Here is a 5,487-nt window from a genome sequence, read left to right on the forward strand (position 1 = left end):
AGTCATGGATTTGCAAGGGAGGAAGGTGCTCGAGCCAGGCTCGCGCCGAGTCTGACAGGAGCAAAGGGAGATTGTGGATGATGAGCAGGTCATCGTCCGTGCCACCCAGCTGGTAGGCCAGGCAGTAATTGGCAAGCCAGAGCTCCGGGTTGGTCTCGCCGCTGTACCTCGCGAGATTGGCCGTCTGCCAGAATCGGGTGGGGAAAGGAGCAGCGCGGATGGCCCTACTGAAGACCCAAGGGCCTGGCGGTTCAGGGGAAGGACTGCGGTCCTCCCCGCTGTCGTAGCGACCGCCTTAGTGTGGGTGGTAGCCCTGAGCAGGCCCCTCATTGTCGTGGCGTCGTCGCCTGCTGACTACCTCGTGATCTCCCTGCACCTCACGTCGATTGCCGAGGCGGTCCAGAAGCACGGGGGCCCTGTGGGCTATTGGCGCTCGGTCGGGCTCGGGACGAGCCGGGGCTTCCCTGTCTTGCCAAGGCGGTGCCGTGAGAAGGTTCAAGGTGCCCCCGTGCCATTGGGAGGCAGAGCTCTCGGCCTACTGAACCGCGGCGGTCTCTAGGAGATCGTGGAGCTCGCCGCGGACCCGCCGCCCCTCCGTGGTAGAAGGCTCAGGCATTGCGTGGACCAGCATTGCCGCAGCCGCAATGTTCTGGCTAGCGCGATTGAAGACTGGGGGTTGCTCACTCCCTTCATCGTCGTGGATGCGGTGATGCACATCGTAGGCCCTCCATCGGGCTCCCCTGCCTTCGCCGCGGCCTCGCTGCTCTTGTTCAAGAGAGTCTCGAAGCTGCTGCAGAAGGAGTTGGTCTTGTTTGACCTTGGCCTGGAGCTCATGGAGCTGCTCTAGGTCTGGACGCTGAGGTCGTGCAAGAGCGACGTTCTCATTTCGTGCGGCCGGCAGGGTGATGCGTGGGGGCATGGCGGCGCCTGCCCCTAGGCGAAGCGGGGAGTGGCTACCTGCTGCCTCGTCCTCTTCGCCTGCCCTTGGCATCCCGAGCCCGATGTGGAAACACTCGCGAGTGGGATCGTAAGTGCCTTCGTCATCGGAGTCGGAGTAACCAAAGCAGTAGTCGCTTGCGGCCAAGAACTAGCGCAAAGCCCTAGAGTCGTGGAGCCCAGAGAAATCCACTCCGGGCCATGCCTCGTCCTCATCCGAGGAGTCGGCGTGGGTGCTTAGGTCGAGACCGAAGCGCTAGCAGCGCTCTAAGGGATCCTCATGAGCGGCAGCGTATGCGTAGGCGTAAGAAGCGGCGTCATTTATCAACCCAAAGGGGTATGGGGATGGTGCCATCACTAGATTCTGCTCTACCGGGGTTGCTTCTTCAGGGAGTGGTGGAGCGGAGCTTGATGACTGGGCATCGCCGCGAGCCACCGGCGATTTTCCTTTGTCCAAGCTCAGGCCAGACAGGTCCCCAGCCAGGGACCCCGTACTAACAGCTGGTCATAGGATATCGGCAGGGAGTGGCGTGCCGCCTCGGGTTCGCGTAGCGTTAGGGGTGGCCTTGCTCGCGTCGTGCCTGGCGAGCGCGACAAGAGCGGCCGCCCGGGCGCTGCCTGCGCCTGGGCTACCGGTGCGTAACTTCATCGTCGGATGGTGGGGCTCGAGGAGTGAGGAGTACCATATCATACTCATGCCCTAGAGACATGAACTCTAGGCTCCCGAACCAAACCGCGGTGCCGAGATGCAATGGTCGTACGGGGTCTACCATCCGGAACCTGCTGGGATGATGAAACTGACACACAGGGCCCCTACCTGGCGCACCAACTGTTGGTGTTTCAGACCGAGGGGGGTCCTCAATCGACTAGTGAATTTGTTCTGCGTGCTCCCGATCCCGGATGGTGATGCAAAGAGACATAAGATTTATACTGGTTCAGGCAATCGGCGCCCTACGTCCAGTCTGAGAGATCGAACTTGTATTCCTTGCACCAAAGTGCTCGTAGTAGGGGGTTACAAGCTAAGGGAGAGAGGGAACTAGTCCCAGGTCTTGGCAAGGTGTCATGTGGGCCGTCTGAGACGTTGCTCTCAAGCAGCTAGAATGCGTGCGTGTGTATGTGTTACCAGATGTTCTCCCCCTCTAAGTGGCACAAGTCCTCTCCTTTTATAGTTGAAGGGAGGACAAGGACCGTACATGTATTACTATGCGACGTCGTGCCAATAGGGGTGGCACGTCCGAGCCCTGTGGCCTGTTCCTGTGGTGGCATGGTCGTCGGTGTGATCCATCCTTGGAGTACTGGGGCGGCATGGTCGTCCCATCAGATCTTGTGCTTCGTGGAAGCCCTGGGAATGCCTTGGAGTGGACGTGGCGGTGAACGTGCAAGCCACTGTGGACGGACTGTGCGTGAGGCCGTGACTTGGTCGGTGCCGAAGCTTGTACCGTGGTGGGGGGTCTCGGCAGGCACGAACCCCAAGATCGCCGAGGCCCTGGTGTACAGTGCCGAGGCCTTGAGCGGGCGGCCGATCATGGGTACAGCGTTTGGACACAGTGGTTGGTAATCCCCGTCGTACCCTGTCCCAGCTGGTATGGCGCTGATCGTGGACACAGTGGTAGGACACAGTGGCCGGTAATCCCCGCCGTGCCCTGTCCCGGCCGGTATGGCGCTGATGCGACCTCGGGTCATGTCGGCCATCCTATGGCATTGAGCCACCGTCCGGCTGAGATTGCGGGAGTGGTTGAAGCATTAATGAGACATGACACGCTGTCAGGAGGGTCGGCCGAGGCGGGGGGCAACGGACCGCGGATGAGCCGGCCTCGAGCGACACGGAGAATGAGGCCTTGCGCGAGACGGAGATCTGGCTCCTTGCCGAGGCCTCGAGCGAGAGGCCTCGCGCGATACGGAGAACGCGCCTCCTGCCGAGGCCTTCCGTGGAGAGCCCTCGGGCGAGGTGGAGACGACATTCCCTGCCGAGGCCTTCCCTAGGGAGCCTCGCACGAGGCGGAGTTTGCGTCAGGGTGCCAAGACCTCCTGCTCGAGGCGGGGAGGGGGAGGACCCAGTGGGCTCGGTCGTGGCGGATGAGGGTCCCACGACTTACCTTCTAGCTTTTATTATTTTTTTAAATGGGACTTTAGCGACCCATTTGATGTTTCGCTTGGGGTACCCCATTCTAAGGTACCCGACACTATACTAGCCGGAGCATTTCAAGCACTAGTGTTGCCATGGTCGCAACATTCTCTGCTGCATTATTGTTGTTTTCCTATATGCGCTGAACTCTAATTTAGAATCAACACAAAGGTTGTTTCTTATGTAGGTTCATATATGCAATATGCATGCTAGTTCTGCCTTCTCTGTTTATTGGAGTTAGTATGCCATATATTTCAGTATATTCACCTCATGTTGCATTTTCTGTACACCACTCTTGCTGTATTTGTAGAATAGATTGGTGATCTAAGCTCATAGATTGTTGATGTCTTTGTTCCTTTCCTTTGCTCTCGATTATTCTTGTTTATTGTATCTGAATTTTGTGAAAGAACCCTTGTATGGAAGCTTGTGTTTCTAGTGGCTGGTTGCATATCAAGTGGTTTTGGGAATTATGGTGATTCTGGCTGTTCTCTATGTATGTAATAGATTTGAGGTGTGTTGGTGATTTAGTTTGTTTACTTTTCCTGGACTAAACGCCTCTTTGTAACACTTATCTCAGCAAAGGTGGCCCAAACATAAATAGATGGTGCATTTGTTGGTTCAAACCTGATAAAAAGAGTTTTACTTAGATTTAAAAATTTGCAATAAAATAAGATAACACGCATTGCTTATGTTGACTCGCAATGTTGTCGCCACAAAGAACTATTTAGGCATATATTACATTAAAGAATCAAGATGTGTTGGGTATATTTTATACTTACGGTTTTCACCCCTGCATGCAGTGGTCCAGCTTCCACTATGGTTCTAGGCAGCAATATTTCCGTTCAGAAAACCTTGTATGAGGTTTTATCTGTGAGTGAAGATGCTACATATGATGAAATTCATGCAGCATACAAGTCTGCTGCTCTGAACACACATCCTGATAAAGCACAGACAACTCTTGAGTCATCTATGCCTTCCAGTGCGCAACAAGAATTTTTTTAGTGTGCAGAAAGCATGGGAAATTCTATGCCATCCTACATCTAGAGCAGACTATGATAAGCAGCTGCAATCATCCAGACAGAACATTGAGATCATTGTGTCTGAAATCAAAGTCGCGGATATGATCATTGAGAGCACTGGTGATACTGTAGAGCTTTTTGTACCCATGCAGGTGTGGTGATTATTTTTTCATCACTTCATGTGAACTTAGTGAGATGGGGATTTTCGTCAGTGGAGATGGAGAAATAGAACTATAGCCGTCTAATTCTACATCATCTGCTTCTGTTGTTCTGGGCTGTGGCTCTTGTTCTCTCAAGATACGGTTGGTTATTATAAATGAAACTTAATGATACCTTTCAGACTCTGGCTGTAAGTTGTTCAGCAATGATTACTTTAAAGTTTAACTGTCACCACATGTTTCTCAAACAGTATGCGGCTCCTAGTCTGCTGAAAATACTACAGTTTAACCACCTTATTTATTGTTATTTCCGAGAAATGCTAAGTTTGTAACCTGATGGTGGCTGTATTGTGATAAATGACATTTTCACCGTTGTAATCAGCTAACAACCATTGTCAAATCCAGAATTTAATACCAAAGGATATATGCCCTAATGCTTGAAGCATTACATATGCATGCCTAGTCATTTTGTTGTTATAGCTTCCTAGTTGTTCAGGAGTTATGGAACAAACTTATAGCATTTTTATTTTTTGTAGGAATCTTTGCTAAAAGAGGTAGTTATACCTCATGATTTTTTGCCTCCCGTATAATTTCAATTCCATGAGAAATGTTGCCTTGTTGGGTTCTAGTATCCCCAAGGACATATCGCCTAGTGCATAAGTTATATAGCTCATATTTTTAGACCTTCCTAGATGTTCTAATGTTGTCAGAAGACCTGGGCATTTTCAGTCTTTGGAGAACTTTTTGCCAAAAGCATGAGCAATAGCTCTCTTGATTTTAGCCTCCCATAGTCCCGATGCCATTTATAATCTTTTGGTAATGTTGATTAGTTTTGGTGTAATGGAGGAAATCTAGGCCAAAGCATGAGCTATAAGTCATGTTTTTAGGCCTTCCAAGTCTTTCCAGGCTCATGTGACTCAGAGTTGTAAGCGTGAGCTATATCGCTTGTGATTCTTGGCCTATATATGACTACGATGTGATTCATTTTTTTAAGAAAAGCTGATGGTCCTACATATCCTGAGGATATTTCTCGATGCGTGAGGTACATGGTGCTAACTGCTAAGCATGCCCCGCCTTTTAAGAAAAAAGCCTATCCCCCATGCAATTGCTGCCCGGATGCAACTCTATGCCTGCATGTCTCATATGCAAATGTTACGCCTGCACACCTGCCTCTACATGCTACTACACCTATGCATGCCCCCTGTATGCTAGTGCGCCTACGCATGCAGTTGTGCGCCTCGTGCCTGTT

The 5,487-nt window shown here is 51.6% G+C and overlaps 1 pseudogene; it reads left to right on the forward strand.

Moving 5' to 3' along the window:
* Positions 1–3,817: 3,817 nt before the first annotated feature.
* LOC136509554 (uncharacterized) lies at positions 3,818–4,649 on the forward strand (annotated as a pseudogene).
* Positions 4,650–5,487: the final 838 nt, after the last annotated feature.

Source organism: Miscanthus floridulus, chromosome 1 (genome assembly GCF_019320115.1).
Source record: "Miscanthus floridulus cultivar M001 chromosome 1, ASM1932011v1, whole genome shotgun sequence".
Classification (NCBI taxonomy): domain Eukaryota; kingdom Viridiplantae; phylum Streptophyta; class Magnoliopsida; order Poales; family Poaceae; genus Miscanthus; species Miscanthus floridulus.